The 27,583-nt window shown below is 45.2% G+C and overlaps 1 protein-coding gene across 1 annotated transcript in view; it reads left to right on the forward strand.

Moving 5' to 3' along the window:
- The window catches only part of LOC124616288 (protein neuralized), an 854,641-nt gene that overhangs the window by 396,190 nt on the left and 430,868 nt on the right, over window positions 1–27,583 (forward strand). The gene's annotated exons all lie outside the window — the stretch shown is intronic.

The raw sequence follows: 27,583 nt of genomic DNA on the forward strand, positions 1-27,583 counted from the left end.
AGTTTATAGTTAGAACACTTAGGAACTGTACTGTTGCGAATCTATACGATTCTGGACTTCACCTCCGGGTTGGAAGTCGTCGTTGAGTACGCAGCGTTCAGTAACTGAGAGCACTTCCTCTGCCTATATTAACGTTGAGACGTTGTCTGAACTCCGTCCTTGCGGCTGGGAGTTCGCGTTTCTCGTCTGTAGAACACAGAGAGGAGAAGACAGTATTAGAGTATATTAGTCAGAGGACCACCTTCTGCCGTCCTAGCGTTTGAAAGAGTTTGTTTGTGGCTGGAATTCTTCCATCGTCGCAGACGAGTACGAGAACCATCACTTCGACGCACCGGACGCAGTACATACGGTGATATCGCAAAATTGCTTCGGCTTATTAGGGCTGTAAAGGTAAACAGCTGTGATCACGTAAATTTTATTTCCACTGAGGTTGCAGACCACTGTAGACGATCTTTGAAAGTAGTGTCTTCTAGTGTTTGGTATGTAGATGATGTCAGTCATTTCACGTTATTGATATTAGTCCGCACAGTCATAATAAGGGGGTAGAGTTGAGCAATTGATTAGTAATTTTACTTGGGAAATGTAAACTTTGTAATATAAAGGTTTTTTTTTCATCTACAATAAACAATGTAAGCAGGAACAACGTTTATCATTTAGTAGGATTAGTTGCCTTCATCATTCATTTATGTTTAGATTCTGATTTATAGAATTAAGAGATCCTAAATGGTTCAAATGGCTCTGAGCACTATGGGACTCAACTGCTGAGGTCATTAGTCCCCTAGAACTTAGAACTAGTTAAACCTAACTAACCTAAGGACATCACAAACATCCATGCCCTAGGCAGGATTCAAACCTGCGACCGTAGCGGTCTTGCGGTTCCAGACTGCAGCGCCTTTAACCGCACGGCCACTTCGGCCAGCAAGAGAGATCCTAAGATCTGCTTTAGGGGGGAGTCAGACAGGGCCAAATCTTCATTTTAGTGTTTATTATTTTCCGTTGCGCACATTCATTTTACACCCTCCTGGAGTAGCATCTTGGACACGACCTGCTGCAGTGTATTTTCACCGTGAGGCCATATCAGGAAGGTGTCGTCGATGTTCCTAAGGAAGCAAGACGGATGCAACACCGCAGGGTTCAGAGCCTGCTCCTCAAAGTGTTCCATGAAGTCAAAGCGCTCCATCTACCCATGCCGCCACGAAAGGCTTCGAGGACACATATGTGCATATGGGTATGACCTCAGTGTAGATACGCTTTTAGGAATACCGGTATGTCCTTTGGGGCAGGGGAGGGTACGAGACACCGTACCCCCTCCCCCACCCTCCTTTTTATGTACTAGAACCTGGTACTGACTGTAACCGGGTAGCTCGGAGACAATAGCAGCAACGGCTCTCCGAAACTGTGCCGCGCGAATTCCAGCGCGGCGCGGCGCGGCGGTACTGGTCAGCCTTCCCACGGGCCTCCACAGCCACAGCCGGCGCCCGGCATGCGGATAAGTCAGTGCCCGGCGCCGGGCCGAGCAGCCCATTGTCCTCTATCTCGGCCGTCCGCTGCCAGCCGGCGTCCTTTTTCTGCTCCCGTCTCAACTACTGACGCTGTCTCTGCCCTGAAACGCGAGTCTGGGACCAGAGAGATAAGCCCGGCCATTGGTTTTACGTTAGTTCCTCTGAATGTACGATGCGTGGTTCGCAGAAAAACGTATCTGCACTAGTGCTGTAGTCGGCACTGGCACAGGTAGCTGCGAGCCAGGGAACAAACTGAAATAGGTGCATAGAGAAAGTAAAAAAAAGTTTCAAAAAGTGGGACTCTGTGCGCCTCTGGCATGAATACAACCGTACAGTCCCGCACTGTCGTCTGATGAACATGATACACTGAAGCGCCAAAGAAAATGGTATAGGCATGCGTATTCAAATACAGATATATGTAAAGAGGCCGAATATGGCACTCAGGTCGGCAACATACGACAACAAGTGTCTGGCGCAGTTGTTGGATCGGTTACTGCTGCTACAGTTGTAAGTAGGCTGTTTAAGTTTTTATGTTGGTAACGCCATGTAGCGCCCTATATGAAAATCACTGACTGTGCTGTGGCAGTCTGTGGCTGGTATGCATTGTTGGAATTCGCCATTGTAGTGTTGGGCAGTTGGCAGTGAACAGCGCGTAGCGTTGCGCAGTTGGAGGTGAGCCGCCGGCAGTGGTGGATGTGGGGAGAGAGATGGCGGGACTATTAAGGCAAATACATTGTTTGTTCTCTTAAAAATCTTTCCTTTGCTAACTATGCGTATCAGTAGTTAGTGACTTCAGTAGTTAGAAACTTTTATTTAGTTGGCAGTAGTGGCGCTCGCTGTATTGCAGTTGTTCGAGTGACGAAGATTTTTGTGAGATAAGTGATTCATGAAAGGTATAGGTTATTGTTAGTTAGGGCCATTCTTTTGTAGGGATTATTGAAAGTCAGATTGCGTTGCGCTAAAAATATTGTGTGTCAGTTTAAGCACAGTCATTTATAATTTTTCGAAGGGGACGTTTCACAGTGGCAGGTTATCAAGATGTAACTGAGTTTGAACGTGCTGTTATAGTTGGGTCACGAGCGATGGGACACAATATCTCAGAGCTAGCGATGAAACGAGGATTTTCCCGTACGACCATTTCACGAGTGTACCGTCAATACCAAGAATCCGGCAAAGTATCAAATCTCCAACATCGCTGCGGCCGGAAAAAGATCCTGAAAGAACGGGACCAACCACGAGTGGAGAGAATCGTTCAACGTGACAGAAGTGCAACCATTCCGCAAATTGCTGCAGATTTCGATGCTGGGCCATCGACAAGCGTCAGCGTGCGAACCATTCGACGAAACATCATCGAAAGAGCTCTCGGAGCCGAAGGCCCACTTGTGTACCCTTGATGACTGCACGACACAAAGCTGAACTGCTGATGATTGGAAACATGTTGCCTGGTCAGACAAGTCTCGTTTCAAATTGCATCGATCGGACAGACGTGTACGGGTATGGAGACAACTTCATGAATCCATGGACCCTGCATGTCAGCAGGAGACTGTTCGAGCTGGTGAAGGCTCTGTAATGGCGTGGGGCGTGTGCAGTTGAAGTGATATGGTACGTCTGATGCGTCTAGGTACGACTCTGACAGGTGACACGTACGTAAGCATCCTTTCTGATCACCTGAGTCCATTCATGTCCATTGTGCATTCCGACGGATTTGGCCAATTCCGGCAGGATATTGCGACACCCCACACGTCCAGAATTGCTACATAGTGGCTTCAGGAAAACTCTTCTAAATTTAAACACTTCCGCTGGCCACCAAACTCCTCAGACATGAACAAAATTGAGCATATTTGGGATGTCTTGCAGCGTGCTGTTCAGAAGAGATCTCCACCCCATCGTACTCTTCCGGATTTATGAACAGACCTGTAGGATTCACGGTGTCAATTCCCTCCAGCACTACTTCAGACATTAGCCGAGTCCATGCCATGTAGTGTTGCGGCACTCCTGCGTGCTCACGGGGGCCCTACACGACATTAGGCATGTGTACCAGTTTCTTTGGCTTTTTAGTATATGTGCGTATGAGCGATGTTTAAAGTGTACAGCAAGTTGTCTGGAGTGCTTAGTGTGTGTGAGACTCTGCACAAATGGACCATACGAAAACTTAAAGTCAAGGAAATGAAGCAGACTCTCACACATCGACAACATGACATAGAAATGGCGTAATACACACCAAAAAACGCACTTGAAAATGGGAATCATTTCCCGAAGCGCGATGTGCAAAAAGTAAATAAAGAATATCGTAGCTGCTAGCAGTATAATTATTTATAAACAGACCTATTAAACAGTATCAAAATAACAGCCCCGCCCTCGGGAGAAGTTCCGCAAAAGTCTCCTCTGTTATACGACATGTAAGAAAACACACAATTCAGGTATACGTCTTGTGTTTACCTGTAAACCTGAAGCTCAAATGGCTCTGAGCACTATGGGACTCAACTGCTGAGGTCATTAGTCCCCTAGAACTTAGAACTAGTTAAACCTAACTAACCTAAGGACATCACAAACATCCATGCCCGAGGCAGGATTCGAACCTGCGACCGTAGCGGTCTTGCGGTTCCAGACTGCAGCGCCTTTAACCGCACGGCCACTTCGGCCGGCCTGAAGCTCATCAGTCGGTGTTCTGCCGTTGTAGCAATCAGTAACGTGGTCGTAAAGCTTTTGAGACATTCACAATGTATACGACACTCGAAAAAATGAATATCGTCAATGGCAGATGTTGCCGAACTATTAGAGCAGCGGGGCAGTTGTGTGCTGAAGTGTATCCAGATCGTGTCGTGCAAAGCGGTCACAATCTGCCTTTGGAAACATTGTAAAACAAAATTCTAGAAACTTGAAGTGTGGGGAACGAAATACACCACGAAAAACAAGAGGAACTGATGAAAGAAATGAAACTAACAGTTTAGCAATAATAATACACAACGCAGATGTCACTAAGAGGCATCTCGGTAGTACAAAAGAAGTCAACCAAACTAGTGTTCCGCGAACACCACATTCCGTCGCATTTCATCCTCTTCACATTTCGCCGCATCTACAGCCACTTGGCAGTGGCTTCCAAAATTGGTTGCAATTGTCCAAGAAAAACGCAAAGTGATGCAGCATATCTATGCAAAATTTTGTTCAAGCGATCATTTCGATCATTTGTTAAGACAGTCGTGATAATAAACACACGAACTGAACCTGAGTCACGTGCTTCCTTACATTTGGTGTAACAGAACAGACATTTGTGGAACCTATTCTCCTGTCGGCGGAACTGTCGTGTACTGCGCTATTATCTTGATACTGTTTGATCACGTCCCACACGTGATATGTCATTGGAGTTCTCTTAAAAGCTTCTCTTAAATGCCACCCAAAAAAGTACATAGTTCCATTAAGAAAAAACAAAAGTCGGTATGGTAAGGAGGAGGAGGAGACTAGTGTTTAACGTCCCGTCGACAACGAGGTCATTAGAGACGGAACACAAGCTCGGATTAAGGGAGGATGGGGAAGGAAATCGGCCGTGCCCTTTCGAAGGAACCATCCCGGCATTTGCCTGAAGTGATCTAGGGAAATCACGGAAAACCTAAATCAGGATAGCCGGACGCGGGATTGAACCGTCGTCCTCCCGAATGCGAGTCCAGTGTGCTAACCACTGCGTCACCTCGCTCGGTGGTATGGTAATACGGCAACTATAAACTATAATAATTACTTGCGAACGTCAGAAAATTCGCCATACTGTCCGCTATAACTTGGCGAAGACCGCACATCGATATATTTATTCATTCCGTATGTATTCTCTAAGACAAAAAAATCGACCTACCACGAAAGAATTACCGAAATGGGGCGGAAACTGTTAGACGTGATGTAAATATACAAACGAAGAAACGATTACACTTTTACACAAAAATTGGATGATGTATTCAAGAGAAAGAGCTTCACAAATTGAGCGACTCAGTAACGCGTTGGTCCATGTCTGACGCTTATGCACACAACCTATTAGGCTTGGCATTGATTGGAGTTGTTCGCTGTCCTCCTGAGCGTGTCGTGCCAAATTCTGTCCACCTGGCAGGTTAGATGGCCAAAATCGCGAGCTTGTTGGAGGGTCTTGTCCATAATATTCAAACGTTCTTAAGTGGGGAGAAATCGGGCGACTATGCTGGCCGAGTTAGGATTTGGCAAGCACAAAGAAAAGCATTGCTGTGTGCGGGTTGGCATTACCGAATATCGTTGACGTCCCACTGTGCTGTAAGGGTGCAGCGTATGGCAACCAGGGCGGGGGATCGGAGGGGGGGGGGGGGGGGTACTGCACCATAGAGCATCACTCTTGGCCGTATGGCGCGTGACAGTGAGGTGGTATCGTACCACTGCCCAGGGCGTTTCCAGACACCTCATCGGGGCTGGTCGCTGCGAGACTCATCACTGAAGACAGTTCTAGTCCAGTCAATGAGAGACCAGCCGAAGACGTGCCTGGAGACGCCCTTGACAGCGGTGGTTACAAGGCTGTCGTCGAATTATGAGACTCTCCTAACCTATATCACAACACACTCGTCTTGAAAAGTCAAACTTTGACTTCTTGCACACCAAATTTGCTTAGTCTGAGTACCTGTAGGAAATACACTAGTGGCCATTAAAATTGCTACACAAAGAAGACATGCAGATGATAAACGGGTATTCATTGGACAAATATATTATACTAGAACTCACATGTGACTACATTTTCACGCAATTTGAGTGCATAGATCTTGAGAAATCAGTACCCAGAACCAACACCTCTGGCCGTGATAAAGGCCTTGATACGCCTGGGCATTGAGTCAAACAGAGCTTGGATGGCGTGTACAGGTACAGCAGTCCATGCAGCTTCAACACGATACCACAGTTCATCAAGAGTAGTGACTGGCGTATTGTGACGAGCCAGTTGCTCGGCCACCATTCACCAGACGCTTTCAGTTGGTGAGAGATCTGGAGAATGTGCTGGCCAGGGCAGCAGTCAAACATTTTCTGTATCCAGAAAGGCCCGTACACGACCTGCAACATGCGGTCGTGCATTATCCTGCTGAAAAGTAGGGTTTCGCAGGGATCGAATGAAGGGCAGAGCCACGGGTTGTAACACATCTGAAATGTAACGTCCACTGTTCAAAGTGCCGTCAATGCGAACAAGATGTGACCAGACATGTAACCAGTGGCACCCTATAACATCACGCCGGCTGATACGCCAGTATGGCGATGTCGAATACTCTCTTCCAATGTGCGTTCACTGCGATGTCTCCATACTCGGATGCGACCACCATGATGCTGTAAACAGAATCTGGATTCGTCCGAAAAAATGACGTTTTGCCGTTCGTGCACCCAGGTTCGTCGTTGAGTACGCCATCGCAGGCGCTCCTGTCTGTGATGCAGCGTCAAGGGTAACCGCAGCCATGGTCTCCGAGCTGATAGTCCATGCTGCTGCAAACGTCGTCGAACTGTTCGAGCAGGTGGTTGTTGTGTTGCAAACGTCCCCATCTGTTGACTCAGGGATCGAGACGTGGCTGCACGATCCATTACAGCCATGCGGATAAGATGCCTTTAATCTCGACTGCTGGTAATACGAGGCCGTTGGGATCCAGTACGGCGTTCCGTGTTACCCTCCTGAACCAATCGATTCCATATTCTGCTAACAGTGATTGTATCTCGACCAACGCGAGCAGCAATGTCGCGATACGATAAACCGCAATCGCGATAGGCTACAATCCGACCATTATCAAAGTCGGAAACGTGATGGTACGCATTTCTCCTCCTTACACGAGGCATCACAACAACGTTTCACCGCGCGACTGCTACGTTCGCAGGTTCGAATCCTGCCTCGGGCATGGATGTGTGTGATGTCCTTAGGTTAGTTAGGTTTAAGTAGTTCTAAGTTCTAGGGGACTGATGACCACAGTAGTTAAGTCCCATAGAGCCATTTTTTGAACAACGTTTCACTAGGCAACGCCGGTCAACCGCTGTTTGTGTATGGGAAATCGGTTGGAAACTTTCCTCGTGTCAGCACGTTGTAGGTGTCGCCACCGGCGCCAACCTTGTGTGGATGCTCTGAAAAGCTAATCATTTGCATATCAGAGCATCTTCTTCGTGTCGGTTAAATTTCGCGTCTGTGGCACATCATCTTCATCTTCGTGGTGTAGCAATTTTAATGGCCAGTAGTGTATCTGCGACGCTATCGGGCGACGGCTCTGCGTCCACTAACACTGGCCCGCATTTCACAGAAACTGTGTGACCTGTACGTAGGCATCTGGCTGGCATATACTCTGAAAACCTACCAATGACTTCGACTGCATGCCACGCAGAATTGTGTTCCATAAGGCGGGCCACTAAGCACGTGGTGCAAATGGTTCAAATGGCTCTAAGCACTATGGGACTTAACAGCTGAGGTCATCAGCCCCCTAGACTTAGAACTACTTAAACCTAAGGACATCACACACACACATGCCCGAGGCAGGATTCGAACCTGCGACCGTAGCAGCCGCGTGGTTCCGGACTGAAGCGCCTAGAACCGCTCTGCTACCGAGGCCGGCTAAGCAGGTGGTCGTAATGTTTTGGCTATGTCTGTATGCCGTGCACCATTGTTTCTCTGTCTCTTCAGCGCTTCCTGTTTCCCATCCTTCCAGAGGACCCTCTCATTATTCTGCCAATACTCTTAGAGCTGTTCTCTGGACTTGTCGTGGTTTTTGTTCTGCGCTTGGACCAATTAGCAGCGCGCGCTCTGTGTGCATGCCGTAGTTGATTCCGAGGAAAGGCGCCGTTGAGGGAATTGGGGAGCAGGAACGGACAAGGTGGCAGTGGCTGCGAGTCGCCCACCCCCCTCGTGGGCAGACGCGCGGCACCCCGGCCGCCCGGGCAGCCCTAGCCGGCTGAGAGGAGGCACATCCGCGGCATTGTCTCAGCCCGGCAGCGGGCGCTGTGTAAACCGCGGCGTGCTATTAGCAGCGCACACAGCCGCCACTGGCGGCGGCTATAAATGGAAGAGAGCCGGCCAGGCTCACGTGGAGGACACGTTGCCGTCTGCCGGCCGCCGACAGCTGCTTCCTGCCGACGCCGCCGCCGCCACCGCGCGCTCGTTTCCTGTGCCCGCCAATAGCGAGAGCCGCCGCGTCTGCAATAATATGCCCGCTTTCGTAACACAGTCCACTACCTCTGTAATTACCCACTGGGGCCGTATTCTGTGTTGCTGTCCTTCAAACCTTCCTCTGATCATCCTAACCCATCTTTTCCATCACTTCAGGAGAATATTGGAATATATACACTACTGGCCATTAAAATTGCTGCACCACGAAGATGACGTGCTACAGACACGAAATTTAACCGGCAGGAAGAAGATGCTGTGATATGCAAATGATTAGCTTTTCAGAGCATTCACACAAGGTTGGCGCCGGTGGCTACACCTACAACGTGCTGACATGAGGAAAGTTTCGAACCGATTTCCCATACACAAACAGCAGTTGACCGGCGTTGCCTGGTGAAACGTTGTTGTGATGCCTCGTGTAAGGAGGAGAAATGCATACCATCACGTTTCCGACTTTGATAAAGGTCGGATTGTAGCCTATCGCGATTGCGGTTTATCGTATCGCGACATTGCTGCTCGCGTTGGTCGAGATCCAATGACTGTTAGCAGAATATGGAATCGGTGGGTTCAGGAGGGTAATACGGAACGCCTTGCTGGATCCCAACGGCCTCGTATCACTAGCAGTCGATATGACAGGCATCTTATCCGCATGGCTGTAACGGATCGTGCAGCCACGTCTCGATCGCTGAGTCAACAGATGGTTACGTTTGCAAGACAACAACTATCTGCACGAACAGTTGGACGACGTTTGCAGCAGCATGGACTATCAGCTCGGAGACCATGACTGCGGTTACCGTTGACGCTGCATCACAGACAGAAGCGCCTGCGATGATGTACTCAAAGACGAACCTGGGTGCACGAATGGCAAAACGTCATTTTTTCGGAAGAATCAATCCGTGTTTGGCGACCCTCGGTGAACGCACATTGGAAGCGTGTATTCGTCATCGTCATACTGGCGTATCCCCCGGCGTGATGGTATGGGGTGCCATTGGTTACACGTTTCGGTCACCTCTTGTTCGCAATGACGGCACTTTGAACAGTGGACGCTACATTTCCGATGTGTTACAACCCGTGGCTCTACCCTTCATTCGATCCCTGCGAAACCCTACATTTCAGCAGGATAATGAACAATCGCATTTTTGCAGGTCCTGTACGGGCCTTTCTGGAGACAGAAAATGTTCGACTGCTGCCCTGGCCAGCTCATTCTCCAGATCTCTCGCCAATTGAAAACGTCTGGTCAATGGTGGCCGAGCAACTGGCTCGTCACAATACGCCAGCCACTACTCTTGATGAACTTCAGTATCGTGTTGAAGCTGCATGGGCAGCTGTACCTGTACACGCCATCCAAGCTCTGTTTGACTCAATGCCCAGGCGTATCAAGGCCGTTTTTACGGCCAGATGTCGTTGTTCTGGGTATTGATTTCTCGGGATCTATGCACCCAAATTGCGTGAAAATGTAATCACTTGTGAGTTCTAGTATAATATATTTGTCCAATGAATACCCGTTTATCATCTGCATTTCTTCTTGGTGTAGCAATTTTAATGGCTAGTAGAGTACTTCATCAGGCTGCTACACATCAGAAGTACACTGCCTGAAAAGGAAAAGTGAAGCACCCAAATGGGGAGAGGAAGCGAAACTTTACTTGTTGAGAGAAAATTGACGTTATTACAGTGATTACAAACTATACTGAAATTAACAAAGAACTTGGCAGCACGTGCCCATTTGTCAATATCATTTTGCACACCCACTGGCCTCGATACATGCGCTGATTCGGTTGAGAATTGTGTCTTAAAGCTTTTGTATCGTAAGATACGCTGGGCCTAAACTGTTGTAATTGGTCTTTAATTTCCCGAATACCGCCGCTGCCGTGGAACTGACGTCCGAGCTGGTCCCAGAAATGATATGTCGGGGACAGATCTTGGAATAGTGCTAGACGCCTGAGTACCTCATCATCATGCAGGCAATCGATATAGACAAATGCCATGTGTGGACGAGCATTGTCCAGTTGAAAAGTGGCACCACGATATTGTCGCGTGAGACGTACACACGTGGGCTCAGGATGTCCGTGACGTATCGTTGTACCGTCAGAGTTCCCTCAATCACTACCAGTCGTGACCTGAAGTCATACCAAAGGCTCCCCACACCATGAGACCACTACTCATTCATCTGGAGTTTTGAATAGGTACAGTGCTATTACTACTCTTCCCATGACGGCGCAGATGGTGATCAAACGGGGTAGTGCAGAGACGCCGTTCTTTGCTAAACACAATGCGACGCTATTCATCATTATTCCGTACTTCTCGATCTTGGCGCCATGCTGCCACGCTTAGGACTAAAATTTCCTAGCTCGGCTGTTGCTTATCTCCAACTAGTGGTGCGGGATGACGCACTATGGGACAGGGAGTCCGTTACGTGTTCACAGAGGGCAGGCACAGATGTGAAGAGGTTTCGGTGAATGTGCTTAGTGAGCAATATGCCAATTCTCTCTTGTAATGGTCAGACTTTGTCGACGGGAACCTTCACGACGGGTATGTCTGCCATGACGTTCCCATGCAGTCCAACGTCGGGCCGCTGTCACATCCGAATGCCCCACTGGTCTGGATATCGCACGATTTGACCAGCCAGCCAAATGTAGACTATCGGTGAAGACCCCTTTCAAACTCTGTGAGGTGCTGATAATGCTGTCCTGTACGAGTTGTTTTCTTCACAGTGATCGCTGGACATTTGACGCTGTTCACGCCCAGTATATACGGTGTCAGGAATGGTCAAAGCGCTAAACACGAGCAACACTAATACACTAAATCAGTTACATAACCGCCAATGGCTGAGTACTAATACTTGGCCTGTATTTAATGTACTCTGATTAGTGCCTCATTTTACATCCCCCCTCAGGTGTCGTCCCCTGTTAAGATATTTGATATCCTGTTTTGCAAATTGGCTGAACGGCTGCAGGAAGATCGGCCGTCGCCCAATCCCAACATATTTATCGATAGTCTGGAACCTTCCATCTGCTTCAGCACTCCAAGACTTAGTCCATAGCGAGTTCCTGTTGTAGGATGATAGCAAAGGCTCTCGTCTTTACGTGTAGCTGTCCCTCATATGTTCGTCTGACCTTCCTAATACAGATGTTACATCACTTCAGGAGAGTGACGGAGTATTTTATTTCAACAAGCCACCATCGATACTCTCTTATTTTTGACCGACTGAATTAATACTCTGTCTGTAATAGTCTAAATATTAATAGATATGTTACGCTACTTCGTTTGGATATTCAGCGAATATTACGTTCTATTCACTGAGGAATAAAAGCGTTTTCCATACTCATCCATTTCATTGAGTTCTGTGCCATTATCTCAGTACTCGCGGTGATTTCATAACCTGTCATCTTTGGGCTGTTCCAATGCAGAACCACCTTATGGTTCTACACTGATGGAATCTAGCAAGGTGGTGCTGTGGTTAGCAAATTGGACGAGCATGACGATTCAGATCCCCGTTCTGCCATCCAGATTTAGGTTTTCTCTGATGGACATCCGTTCCGAAAGGAATCAAAGTTTAACCCTTTAATATCCGTTAATTTGCTGTTGATAATGGAAGCAAGACTGAAGAAAACTGAAAATGCGTTCATAGGTTTTGTTAGCCTGTAAAAACCGAGCGAGGTGGCGCAATGGTTAGCACACTGGACTCGCATTCGGGAGGACGACGGTTCAAATCCGCATCCGGCCATTCTGATTTAAGTTTTCCGTGATTTCCCTGATCGCATCAGACAAATGCCGGGATGGTTCCTTTGAAAGGGTACTGCCGACTTCCTAATCCGACGGGACCGATGACCTCATTGTTTGGTCCCCTCCCCAGAACCAACCAACCATCAACCTGTAAAAAGCGTTCGACAATGTAAAATGGTGCAAGGTGTTCGGAATTCTGAGAAAAATAGGATTAAGCCACAGGGAAAGACTGTAACATACAATATTCACAAGACCCAAGAAGGAACAGTAAGACTGGAAGGCCAACGAAGTGCTCGGATTAAAAAGGGTGTAAGACAGGGATGTAGATTTTCGCTCCTACTGTTTAGTTTATACATCGAAGGAAGCGATGGAGGAATAAATAAAAGGTTCAAGAGTGGGATTGAAATTCAAGGTGAACAGATGTCAATTATAAGATTCGCTAGTAACGTTGCTATCCTTAGTAAAAGTGAAGAAGCATTACAGGATCTGTTGAATGGAACGAACGGTCTGATGAATACAGAATATGGATTGAGAGTAAACCAGAAAATGACAGAAATAATGAGAAGTGGCAAAAATGAGAATAGCGAGAAACTTTAACATCAAAATCGATGGTCACGACATAGATGAAGTTAAGGAATGCTGCTTCCTTGGAAGCAAAATAACTAATGACGGACGAAGCAGGGAAGACATAAAAAAACAGACTATCACAGGCAAAGAGGGCTTTCCTGACCAAGAAAAGTCTATTGGTATGAAATACAGGCCTCAGTTTGAGGAAAAAGTTTGTGTCAACCTACGTTCGGAGTACAGCATTGTGTGGTAGTGAATCATGGACTATGGGAAAAATCGAAACAGAAGAGAATCTAAGCGTTTGGGAAGTGGTGCCACAGAAGAATGTTGAAAATTAGGTGAATTGTTAAGAAACAAGGAGGTTCTCCGCAGGTTCGGCGAAGAAAGAAACATATGTAGAACACTGACAAGTAGAAGGGATGGAATCATAGGACTTCTGCTAAGACATCAAGGAATAACTTCTGTGCTTGCTAGAGAGAGCTAGCTGTAGAGGGTGAAAACTGTAGGGTTAGACAGAGATTGGAATACATGCAGCAAACAACTGGCGGCGAAGGTCGTAAGTGGCACTCTGAGATGAAAAGATTAGCACAAAAGAGCAATTCGTGGCGGACCGCATCAAACCAATCATACATCTGCTCACTCTTCAAAAATGGTTCAAATGGCTCTGAGCATTATGGGACTTAACATCTGAGGTCATCAGTCCCCTAGAACTTAGAACTACTTAAACCTAACCAACCTGAGGACATCACACACATCCATGCCCGAGGCAAGATTCGAACCTGCGACCGAAGCGGTCGCGCGGTTCCAGACTGACGCGCCTAGAAGCGCTCGGCCACACCGGCCGGCTGCTGACTCTTCAAAGCTTGATAAATACCGGACCTGTGCTTCAAGATGTCAAGTTTTTCATTTTCGTCAGTGTGTCTACTGGTTTCGCACTTTGATCCATTGCTGGCGCGCTGACGACTTTCTGTGGGATGCTGTTGCTCATGGTTTTTGTTCTGAACATCTTTGTTCTAATACTGTCCGCCACCTTGTGCGCGCTGCCATTTGTGATTACGAGCACCATCGAGTTCCAGCGGGGTTGATGATATCAATCTCCTTCGGGTTCTTCCAATACTGACCCCTCTTATGGCCGTATCTTCTGTTGTCTTGCTTCGATTTTGCTGGACCACTGTCATATCAGCCTGGCAGCTCCCTCGATGATGTGTGTTGCTGACGGTTTTTGTTCAGGGCGCATCTACTCTACTGTTTTTGATTACAATATTCAAAATCTGACCCTCCATTGCTCAGCGTGTACATGTAGTTTATGACTATTCGTGTTAGCCCAGAGCAAATGTTTCTAGGCTGTAAGATCTTATGGACAGGAAACAAGTAGCAAGGCTCAAAGCGCCATTTCACCGTGTAAAGAATCGCAGCAATAAAATTTTCGACCTTGATCACTGAGTAGATTTGTTCCTCACACTACGCTTTACGGAAAATTTGTTCTCAAGTCTGATTACATAAATATATTCATTGGTTAATCTAAATTTTCCACCTCACAGGATCTGAAGATGAAAGGTAGCTTCTGAAACATGTAGTGTGATTAAGAAATCTATTCAGTGGCGAAGATCGAACATTTTATTACTGCTTACCCGGGTTGCCACGGCCGGTACCAGGCTATCTAAGGAGATGGTCAAGCGTTTTGTATTCAATCACTACGCTATATTTTTATTTATGTATTAGCTTAGCGCCCGCTGCGTCGCCCGCATAGACGACTGTACGGTCTCCACAGAGGTTTTTTTTCTGTAGTCGAATTTGTACGTTGTTACGCCATTGCTCATGTGTAAATCTATACACCACAAAAGAGATAGTGGCCGTTTACGAGGTGCCAGTTTTTGCATAATTATGGTGTTCCGGCGGGTTTAATTTTTTCATATAGCGAATTAAAAAAAGAAAGAGACAAATCGGCAAACGGTTCTATAGTTATTGGCGCCAGTCTTACACCTGGTACTCAACTCTCTCTCTCTCTCTCTCTCTCTCTCTCTCTCTCTCTCTCTCACACACACACACACACACACACACACACACACACACACAGATATGCCTGTAGATGGAATCGCATTTATAAATATTATCGATTTTGTCACCGGTGATGATTACTTTGCGTAGTAATTACACCAAAAATAATTTTATAAACATATATTGGGCCTACTGAATAATTAATGTATTAAACATCCGTTCCTTTTTCTATGCGATCGTGACAAAGCCGATTTGTCGTGGTGATCGTTAAATAACTTCCTTAGATGTAGTTCACAAATTGTAACAACTTCTAAGATTTTCACGCTAATTAAGGCCATAGAAACATGGTCTTTTCCGAATGTACTTCTGAGCAAAAAGCTTTCATAATTAAATATTTTCATAAAACGTTTCCTCTCGTGTTTCACCCCCGTAAGGATTTAATATCCAAAACTGCTAGAATGCGTATTTTTTTAATTTCCAGCCGAGAAGACAAATACTATTTTTCATAGATGTAGCTTTAAAAATTCTTTAGTAGTTGTTTAATAATGATTTATTTTCAGAAAAAACTTTCACCTGCTATTTAACCTCCTTAAGGTTTGAATTTCCAAAAATACTGAAATGTGTATTTCTGAGCAAGAAACCAAATACCAGTATCGTACTTCTAGCTTTAAAATTGCCTTAATAGCGACAAATTTTTCAAGAACATCGAAAAATCCCCCCTTAAACGATGCCTACAATGTAAGATCAACATCCTCTTGAAATTTCAAGTTTCTATTCTTAGCGGTTTGGGCAAGGTGATGATGAGTTAATAGATCAGTTTCGACTATTCATATTATATATATAGCGACTGATTTAATTGACTTTGGAAGATAGGCTGTTAGGCCCTCTCTTACATCTAACAAGGCATTCTACATATTTTGCGTTACATTCATTAGAATAAGCCTTTTATAAGTGTCATATAGTATAGTACACAAGGTTTAAAAATTACTATAGCTCAGAAAAAAGCCATTTCACTTTCGGTCGTGTGAAGTACAACAATTAAGACAAAATACAGGCAAGTAGAATTAAATTGTAAGTGCTAGTAGCAAATACACTTGATAAAGAGGCTGGAATGGAAACGGGAACGTGATAAATCACAGTTAATGTGATAGGGGAGTGACGCGACTGACAAATGAAAAGATAAAAACGCGTAAGTGGGTGAAGATAGGGACATTTGCTTTACTGTTTGACGGAGAAAAACTGATTGTATATAATAATTCTTGGGGAAAGCGCTTCAGCTTCTTCGTAAAAGCAAGAGGGCATAATTTGTGCGCAGAGTGCAGGGCAGCTTGATCCAGAGACAAACGGCAGTGACAGAGGGAAGCGTCTGTGAAAGTTTATATTTTGTGGATGGGCAAAGCTAGGATACTAGACAAATGAGATATTGTGATGATTTGACAGTTCTTAATATCTGATGCGAAGTATTTGGGGTACATGTGTACACGTAGCGTTTGATAGCCACGTAAGTTGTCTCGCTACAGGACCGACGAGATGCCAGTAACATACAAGGAAAACAATCGTGGGCCCAGGACTAACCCCTGTGGGACTCGTGAGAGAAATGCTTCTCGGGCTACTATTCATTTTCACAGACAACACGTTAATCACTGTTATTCAAGTAGATTTCAAACCACATCAGTGCACTATTTGAAAATTTTGGCTGTCGGGCTTTTTGAGTAGTATATCGAACTTAACGCAATCACATGCTTTGCTGAAGTCTTGTACTGTCAATATTGTAGCCTCACATCTATCCTTGGCAGTTTTCAGGTCATCTGTTTCCTTAGTTAACGCATTGTTTGTGCTAAGGTGTTTACAAAAGCTGGAATGATATTTATTATATAAGTTGAACCTGCGTAAGTATTCTGTTATTTCTTTGTTTGCTTGGCCATCTTCCGCAGCAGCTGTTGTAATCAAATATTGCGGATTTTTCTGCCTTACGCTAACTGCAAATAAAGAGTAATTTTTACCAGACGCGTCTCGCTATTTATTTGTAAAACGTCTTCTGTGGTCATTCTGGAAATATGGACGCCTAATGCGGCATTACATTTTGGTTCTTGTAGGTTAAAAACAGTATTTCTTTATAAAACTGGTGTACAATTTACTCACGCTATTTTTGCCTTTTGTTTGTGTAATTTGCAAACCACTGCTTTTTCATTCACTGCTGAAATCGAAAGAAAATTGGTTAAACGTTCAATTTTAACACGTTCTCTCCTTTTTTTAACCCACTTTTTCTTTCGCAGCATTGGTGTTTTTTCCACTTCACCTCACTTTTGTGAAACTTCACAAGACAAATGGTACTGTAGTTTCATGCTGTGTTCAGCGCTCAGAACTGGCTTTATGTTTATTCATTCATTTCGTCTGCAGCTTTGTCGGTTGTGAGTGTTGCTGGCTAGTGAATGTAATTTTCATCTTTTTTCGCATTTGTGAGTTTTGGAGAGAGAGGGCTTAGGGTAAAAGGGAAAGGGAGGGGAGAATTGACAGAGAGTAAAGAATACGTGTGTATGTGTGTGTGTGTGTGTGTGTGTGTGTGTGTAGATGGGTATGGTGTGTGTGGGTGTGGATGAATGTAAATTAGTGACTATGTCTTAGATGTTCAGCAGGTATGTGAGTGTACGAGGTGGGAGATGGGGGCAGTTAGTGCAGTGGTTCCAGTTTGTGTGTGTGAGGGGGGGGGGGGGGAGGATAGGGAGGAGGCAGTGATTATAGGGAAAACAGCTGGGTGGAGATGGTAGTAGTAAAGGGGAACTGAGTGGGCTGGGCGATGATTGTGAGTGACATATGTAGAGATATAGTCATATCTCTATATTTAATTTGTCTAACACACGACTACACCTTTACATCCCACTCAATACTACTCCGTCCTTCTCCCCTCTGCCACAAACATGCTTCCCGTATAGTCACTGCCTCCCCCCTCCCAAACCAGAACCACTACTTCCCCCTCTCCTCTGTCACCCCGCCCCCCCCCCCCCCAGACAATCACATCACTGCTCAACATGTAAGACGTCGTCACTAATTCACACTCACTCATTCATATCCATCCACACAAGCATGCGTACGCACACACACACACACACACACACACACACACACACACACACACACGAACAAGAGTGTCAACTTCGTGTCTGCGCAATACATATTTTGTAAGAATGTCGGTATAAAATTCATGTTTCGTAGTAATATGTAAATTAATCATCAATCTCAATAATACAATGGTTACACAGAGCAGTGTAATCATCTCAGAGTAGATAAATCACAAGTTTGGACCACACTGGTCACTCTATAGGCCAGCTATATATCTTTGCACCACATTTTCATTTCCTTTTTTCTTCGCTGCCGTAGCTCCATGCTTTTTGCATTCGTTTTTATAATTCTGAGCATATTTACGAGTCACATGAGACGACACGTTTCATTATATTGTCATTTTCAATGTAATAGAGATTTTCACTTATAGTCCGACGAATATTGTTATTCACTCACTCTGGGTCCTAGTTATGCTCCGCAAACTTTTCACAGTGGCACACGACTCAATGGTCCTAGCTAAACGCGTTTCCAGGCTCCACCAGTTTATATCGTTACACAAAGCTAATTCGTAACAACCTATATAATAGGGTACTTCTCGTTGACCTAGAATCATGAAATTTGACAAGAGTAAGTTTTGAATAATGAGATTCGGCGAGAAGCAATGTTTCACAGTACAATTAAAGTGAAAAATCTGAGAGTTGTTGAGTTGTAATTATATGACATAAAACTGTCTTTTGCCATTTGAACATACATGTCATTCATCATCTGTCAAAAGCATAATAGACGAACATTACTGCATGTAAAATTAAATGTAAGCTGTAGTCACGTTTCAGTAAGTAAACAGTCCGGCCCCGGTAGCTGAATGGTCAGCGCGACGGAATGTCAATCCTAAGGTCCTGCGTTCGATTCCCGGCTGAATCGGAGATTTTCTCCGCTCAGGGACTGGGTGTTGTGTTGTCCTAATCATCATCATTTCATCCCCATCGACGCGCAGGTCGCCGAAATGGCGTCAACTCGAAAGATCTGCACCAGGCGAACGGTCTACCCGACGGGAGGCCCTAGCCACACGACATTTCATTTTCAGTAAGTAAACAAAAAAAATATTTTATTAATTTTCTCTCTCTACATATACAAGTACAAACTGAAGTCACCTGCTCGCTTCTTATCGTTTGTCTGGGCTTGTCTGAGGAATTACTGTGCAGATTTTGATACGGTTTGGAGTTCCCAAGACCAGTATCTTGTCATTATCGATATTGATAACGGCCAAAAATCATTCCCAGGATGAATGAAATATATGTGTGTGTGTGTAAATAAGTTTGTACGAAACTCTCAGTGTACGAGTCCTTCTCTCACTTTATCATTTTTTTTAAATCTATAAATACCAAAATGTAAAATGCGAAACGCGTTTGGAGGTGCTAATACTTTTTATTTGCAGTAGGCTTAAGGCGAATTCAGGTAACTGGGACGCAAACTGTTCTAGGGCTCTGGATACAGCGTGTAAGTTGCTGATAGGTCGTTGATTACAAATTAACTACGGGTTTTCCTTCTTAGGGATAGAACTCAGCATGTTTCGTTATCATGGAGCAGGATATGTTCCATATATGGCTGAAAAATGATATATTTCTGTTAAGACAGGTACTAGGCTGTCTACAACGTTCTTGATGGTTATGCTGATACCATCGTTGCCTGTCAGTTTAGTGATTTCCTCTCAGAGAGGTCACAGTTCGTAGTGATAGACGGTAAATCATCGAGTAGAACAGAAGTGATATCTGTCGTTCCGCAAGGTAATGTCATAGGCCCTCTGCTGTTCCTGATTTACATAAATGATCTAGGTGATAATCTGAGCAGTCCTCTTAGATTGTTTACAGATGACGCTGTAATTTACCGTCTAGTAAAATCATCAGACGATCAATTCCAATTACAAAATGATCTAGAGAGAATTTCTGTATGTTGACGAAAAGTGGCAATTGGCACTAAAGAAAGAGAAGTGCGAGGTCATCCACATGTATACTAAAAGAAATCCGATACATTTTGGGTATACGATAAATCGCACAAATCTAAGGGCTATCAATTCGACTAAATGCCCAGGAATTACAATTACGAGTCACTTCAATTGGAAAGACCACATAGATAATATTGTGGGGAAGGCGAAACAAAGACTGCGCTTTGTTGGAAGAACACTTAGAAGAGGCGACAAACAGACTAAAGAAATAGCCTACATTACACTTGTCCGTCCTCTGCTGGAATATTGCTGCGCGGTGTGGGATCCTTACCAGGTAGGATTGACGGAGGACATTGAAAAAGCGCAAAGGAGGGCAGCTCGTTTCGTGTTATCGCGCAATAGGGGTGGAAGTGTCACTGATATGATACGCGAGTTGGGGTGGCAGTCACTGAAACAAAGGCAGTCTTCTTTGCGGCGAGATCTATTTACGAAATTTCAATCACTAACATTCTCTTCCGAATGCGAAAATATTTTGTTGAAACCCACCTACGTATGGAGAAATGATCATCATAATAAAATAAGAGAAATCAGAGCTCGAACGGAAAGATTTAGGTGTTCCTTTTTCCCACGCGCCTATTCGAGAGTGGGATGGTAGAGAAGTAGTATGGAAATGGTTCGATGAACCTTCTGCCAGGCACTAAGTGTGAATTGCAGAGTAACTATGTAGATGTAGATGAGATTCCTAAACGCTGTAGTAGTGATTCTCGTGACTGCTTATCTTAGTGTGTTTATCGTAACGTGTTTTATGTGGAAGTTTTGTGGTTAGTTGTTTAATCTGCGGAATCTTGCGAGCGATGTTTCTTTGCAGCATTAGGTTTATGTTAGTGGAAGTCCAGTTCGTACTCAGGAGTGCCGTAATGAGTTACCTTTTGTATGTTCCTATAAACTGCTAATGACCTAAGCTGAGATATTCCTTCAGCAAGACCTCAAGCGATTCCCCCCGTCATCGTTGTTAATTTGAGCTAATGTCCCTTCTCTAATGACCTCGCTCTCGACAGGACGTTAAACCCTACAAAAACCAAAGGTCACACTTGGCCTCCGTAGCAGGGCAGGTGTCTCCGACTGACCCGTAAGTGCGGGCGGCTATTTATAGGCCATGCGGGTACTCATCCGCCCTTACCCTCGGCCTGTCCTCCTGACGTGTCCCTTCTGCGACTATTTGCTTCGTTACCTCTTCACCTCCAAACGTCTTGCCGTTTCCGAATTGCACAATATTCGCTGTCAATTCCCAGCTTCTTTTACTCTGCGTTTTCTAGTCGATCACTATGCACTGAGATGACAGTGAGATAGCGATATGCAAATATACAGATGGCGATATTATCACATAAACAAGATACAAAAGAGCAGTGCTTTTTGCGGAACACTCATTTGTATTTACAAGGGAACCTCCCCATCGCACCCCCCCTCAGATTTAGTTATAATTTGGCACAGTGGATAGGCCTTGAAAAACAGGAAGAAGTTGTGTGGAACTATAAAAAAATAAGCAAAATATACAAACTGGGTAGTTCACGGCCAACATAAACAACATCAAGGACGATGTGAGCACAGGAGCGCCGTGGTCCCGTGGTTGGCGAGAGCAGCTGCGGAGCGAGAGGTCCTTGGTTCAAGTCTTCCCTCGAGCGAAAAGTATACTTACTTTATTTTTGCGAAGTTATGATCTGTCCGTTCGTTCATTGACGTCTCTGTTCACTGTAATAAGTTTAGTGTCTGTGTTTTGCTACCGCACCGCAAAACCGTGCGATTAGTAGACGAAAGGACGTGCCTCTCCAATGGGAACCGAAAACATTTGATACAGAAAAACACGTCTGATATATTCTATACGACATTGGTGACGGCATGTGCGTCACATGACAGGAATATGTTGTCGGCCCACCTAACTTGCACACTTGGCGAATGGGTAAAAAGATTCTTCTACCTTGCCCGATTTAGGTTTTCTTGTGGATGTGATAATCACTCCCAAAAAAGTGATGAAAACATAAGAGTGTGTCACATAAACTGCAACAAATGAATGCAACAGTTTCACAGTCGCACAGTTTTCTCTGTGCTCTGTCAAAACATATGTTTTTAACGTTTTCAAATTTTTCCGTGTGTAGACCGTCAAATCCTGCATATATCCAAGCAAATCTGAACATGTCCTGGAATTTTGGAGAGCGAAGTAGATTATGTGTGAGTGCCTGAACTCTGATAATTGACTGAAAATAAAAATTTAAATTTTTCACTCGAGGGAAGACTTGAACCAAGGACCTCATGTTCCGCAGCTGCTCACGCTAACCACTGGACCACGGCACTCTTACGCTCACATTGTCCTTGATGTTGCCTATCTTGCACATGGATTACTCAGTTTGTACATTTTGCTCATTTTTTCATAGTTCCACACAACTTCTTCCTGTTTCCTCGATTGACCTGTGTTCAGTCTTTCAAGGCCTATCCACTGGGGCAACTTATAACTAAACCTGATGGGGGTGCGATGGGGAGGTTCCCTTGTTAGGTGATCAATGTAAGATTCATCGACGTGATTATGAACGCACGACGGGAATTAACAGACTTTGAATGGGGAATAGTAGTAGGAGCTAGACGCATGGGACATTCAGTTTCAGAAATCGTTAAGAAATTCAATACTCCAAGATCCACAGTGTCAAGAGTGTGCCGAGAACACCAAATTTCAGTCATTACCTCTCACCACGGACAACGCAGTGGCCGACGGCATCACTTCAACGACCGAGGGCAGCGCCGTTTGCGTAGAGTTGTCAGTGCTAACACACAACCAACACTGAGTGAAACAACCGCAGAAACCAATGTGGGATGTACGACGAACGTTTCAGTTAGGACACTGCAGCGAAATTTGGCGTTAATGGGCTATGGAAGCAGACGACTGACGCGAGTGCCTTTCCTAACAACAAGACATCGCCTGCAGCGCTTCTCCTGGGCTCGTGACAATATCAGCTGGGCCATAGGCTACTGGAAAACCATGACCTGGTCAGATGTTTCCCGATTCTAATTAGTAAGAGCTGGTGGTAGTGTTCGAGCGTGGCGCAGACCCCACGAAGCCATGGATCCAAGTTGTTAACAAGGCACTGTAAAAGCTGGTGGCGACTCCATAATGGTGTGATCTGTGTTTACATGGAATGGACTGGGTCCAATTGTTCGCGATTCGTTTGAAAATTAATTTGAACAACTCGAGTGAATTGTTTGGCCACCCAGGTCACCCATTATGAGTCCCATCGAACGTTTATGAAACATAACGGAGAGGTCAATTCGTGCACAGAATCCTGCACTTGCAACACTTCTGCAATTATAGACAGCTGTAGAGACAGCATGGCTCAATATTTCTACTGGGGATTTCCAGCGACTTGTTGAGTCCGTGCCACGTGGAGTTGATTCCCTAAGCCGTGCAAAAGGAAATCAGACATGGTGTTAGGACGTATCTCATTGCCAAAAACTTGTGTAATTAATGCGGAGCCCAAGAGTAAACAAAAAAAAACGCCGATACCAGTAGTAGAATACGATCAATTTTACTGTCAGTCTGGAAAATGAGAAGTACCGTGTCGTGTAATTTTTATGTAGGGCCTTTTCAACCGAAAAGAATTGGTAGTGTGTTGTTTCTGCGGTGATGGGAAAACAGTCTCTTGTTCTGATGTTATTCTAAAGTGGAAACTCTACTTATTTTGTTATTTTCTCTGCTGTTGATAGCCGGCCCCTGTGGCCGAGCGGTTCTAGGCGCTTCAGTCTGGAACCGTGCTGCTGCTAAGGTCGCGGGTTCGAATCCTGCCTCGGGCATGGATGTATGTGATGTCCTTTGGTTAGTTAGGTTCAAGTAGTTCTGAGTCTAGGGGACTGATGACCTCAGATGTTAAGTCCCACAGTGCCTAGAGCCATTTTTGTTTTGTTTTGCTGTTGATACCGCGTCTATCATTGTAATTATAAAATGCTGATATCGATGCATTTGCTATTGAACCAGTTTCACCTGCACGTGCTCTCCAACTGTAGTACATAAGTAGCATTATCTGTGGTATGAGTTTCCTTCCTAACAATTATTTCATTATTAATTCTACAAAGGTGACACATAAGCTACTTTTGTTTCCTGTGGCAAACTCTCAGTGAAATGGGAATTTGAACTCAGTGCTTCGTGTGATTCGAGATGACACGAGCACTTAACGATGTACCCGTCCAACGTTCACCGAAGGAATAACAGTGGGAGTGGTGAAGAGAAGAAAAGACATTAAAGTCAAAAGTGTGGTTTGGAAGCTGGTTTATAAAACACAGTTAAGAGGGGCTGGATCGAAATAATCCCTAAACCAATTCTACAAAGGGGTGTAGGAAAAGAGGGTAAGTGACATTAGAAAAACGTTGTCTTTTTCGTTGCAGCCACAGCTTGGAGAAATATTAAATATTGAATCCATTGAAGGTGGCAGATATAATTATAAGACGACCTAAGTTTCTTAAGTCAGCAGGAAAGTGGGAAACTACGAGATGGTTTAGTCTGACATCCAAATCTGGACACGTGGACATTCCATCGGCGTTCCCAGAAAGTCCACAGAAGAGTTGAACTACAAGTAGATGTGGGGCATAATAGGAAAGCAGCAGAAATAGGAGTGTGGTAATCCTATTTAGGGCTAAGAAAAGATAAAAATGGCAAAGATATTTCCATACTGTTCGAGGTCCTGGGGAAAGCCTGCTGCAGTCTAAAGTTTTATAATGTGATGGGAATCGTGGGAAAAGAAGACTAGAATACAGAGAATGTCGAGAAACTTGAGACTGAGTTGAGATTATAGCTGCAGCCTTTTGATAAGCAGTGAATGAATGACTTTTGCAACAGCAAACAGCAGTAGAGGTGCAAAGGTGAACTGACAACGATGCTGAAACTTCCTGACAAATTAAAACTGTGTGCCGGACCGAGACTCGAATTCAGAACTTTTGCCTTTGACTTCAGAAAAGCAATTCCAGTCTTAGTATGGTCCACATTTTAAATCTACCAGGGCGTTTTATATCAGCTCACACTTCATTACGGAGTGAAAATTTCATTCTGGTATACCAATACTAATGTTTGCAGATTTTAGCTTTGTTTATTCTGAATATACGAAAGACGGTGATGAGCTGTTGAGTGAAATTTACGCGTACTTGATACTTCGGGCAGATAGATGTTATGAATGAGGGTGTACTGAAAAGTAATGCGTCAGAATTTTTATGTGAAAACTCTTCCTTTTAAGTCTACATATTTATTCCTCATATCTACATATTTGCAGCCCTCTGCTGCTAGAGAGCTCCGAATTGTAACGTGTGGCATGTCGGTGTGGAACACAACTATGACAGTCTATGACACAGCGTGCACTGTTGCGGAAATTTGAAGCCGACTGCGGATCGATTGTACATCTGGCAACATACATTCCGTGTAAGGACGACGAAGGTAAAATGATAGAAATTAGGGCTGATGCGGAAGCTAATAGATACTTGTTTTTTCCTCGCTGTATTTGCAAGTGAAACGGAAAAGGAAATTTGTAGAAGTGGTACGAGGTACCCTTCGCCTTTCACCGTACGGTGGCTTGCGGAGTCTGTATATAGATGTAGATATTCAGATGCCTCTCATATTCATATGTACTGTCATAACCTAGATAGTTACGAGGGGTGGCCATGCGGTTAAAGGCGCTGCAGTCTGGAACCGCAAGACCGCTACGGTCGCAGGTTCGAATCCTGCCTCGGGCATGGATGTTTGTGATGTCCTTAGGTTAGTTAGGTTTAACTAGTTCTAAGTTCTAGGGGACTAATGACCTCAGCAGTTGAGTCCCATAGTGCTCAGAGCCATTTGAACCATTTTTGAGTTACGAGGGGCGTTGAATAAGTAATGCAACAACTTTTTTGTGAAAGCAGGTTGTTTTATTCAGGATTGCAATACACCATATTGTTCCCCACGCTTTTGGCTTCAGAACCCTATTCTTCAACATAATCTAATAGCGATGGCCTTACGACGCCTTACTGGGAGGACCTGTATCCCCTCATGGTACCACTCTACTGGTCGACGTCGGAACCAACGTCTTCATGCATCAATAAACACATTATCTACGCACTGCTTCCTGTAGGCCGCATCCTTCATTGAGCTGCACAGATGGAAGTCAGAAGGTACGAGAACCGGGCTGTAGGGTGGATGAGGAAGAACAGGCGAATGAAGTTTTGTGAGCTCCTCTCGGGTGCGCAGACTTGGGTTGTACGCTGTGGCTGAGCAGTTCTAGGCGCTTCAGTCTGGAACCGCGCTGCTGCTACGGTCGCAGGTTCGAATCCTGCCCCGGGCATGTATGTGTGTGATGTCCTTAGGTTAGTTGGGTTTAAGTACTTCTAAGTCTAGGGCACTGATGACCTCAGATGTTAAGTCGCGTAGTGCTTAGAGCCATTTGAACCATTTGAAATTGGGTTGTAGTCCTGCCTCGTCATGGAGAAGGAGTAGTTCGTTTGCATTTTTGTGGCGGCGAACACGCTTAAGGCCCTTCTTCAGTTTCAGGAGGGTTGCACAAAATAATTCAGAGTTAGTCTTTGGCCCACGGGGTAGGATATCAAACAGAATAACCCCTTCATGGGAGGTTATCAAACATAATAATCTCTTCAGAGTCCCACAAGACCGTCACCATAACTTCACGGGCTGAGGGTACAGCTTTGAACGTTTCATCCGAGGCAGAGGTGATGTGGGGCCACTCCAGGGATTGCCATTTTGTTTCCGGTTCGAATTGATGGACCCATGTTTCATCGCCTGTGACGATGATCACCTCGTAACGCGCAAGCAATTCTGCACAGATGGTCTTTCGATGCTCTTTATGGCATTCTCTTAGGCGTAGATGAGCCCATGGGGCACACACACACCGTTCAGTGCAACCAAACCGATGGACGAGTGTGTGAGCACTAGCAGCAGAGGTGTCCAGTTGAGCAGTGAGGTGTTTGATTGTGATCCGTTGGTCACCTCGGATGACAGTTTTTGTATGTTCATCCTTCTGACTGGAGATCTTGGAAACGACGACCGTTCACTATTGTAAGAAAATGAAACGCCTACGGCCGTCCTTATGATCTTACTTATTGCGTAGCTACCAGTTTCGGCGCTTCAGTGCGCCATCTTCAGGCTGTAGTTGATGCTGAAGGGGTTATCGCGATACGTATATACGCTGCATCAGTCGCCAACTGCAGTTGATGGTTGGAGTGCTGACACAACAGTTACAAAAAAAAATGGCTCTGAGCACTATGGGACTCAACTGCTGTGGTCATAAGTCCCCTAGAACGTAGAACTACTTAAACCTAACTAACGTAAGGACATCACACACATCCATGCCCGAGGCAGGATTCGAACCTGCGATCGTAGCGGTCGTGCGGTCCCAGACTGTAGCGCCTTTAACCGCTCGGCCACTCCGGCCGGCAGAACAGTTACAGATAGTTTGCGTAATCCAGTAATGTTCACCACTGCTGCAGCGTATGTATGGATCGTTGTGCCCCATCAGCATCAACTACGGCCTGAAAATGGCGTGCCGGCCGCGATGGTCTCGCGGTTCTAGGCGCGCAGTCCGGAACCGTGCGACTGCTACGGTCGCAGGTTCGAATCCTGCCTCGGGCATGGATGTGTGTGATGTCCTTAGG

The sequence above is a fragment of the Schistocerca americana genome, chromosome 1 (assembly GCF_021461395.2).
Source record: "Schistocerca americana isolate TAMUIC-IGC-003095 chromosome 1, iqSchAmer2.1, whole genome shotgun sequence".
In the NCBI taxonomy this organism is placed as follows: Eukaryota; Metazoa; Arthropoda; class Insecta; order Orthoptera; family Acrididae; genus Schistocerca; species Schistocerca americana.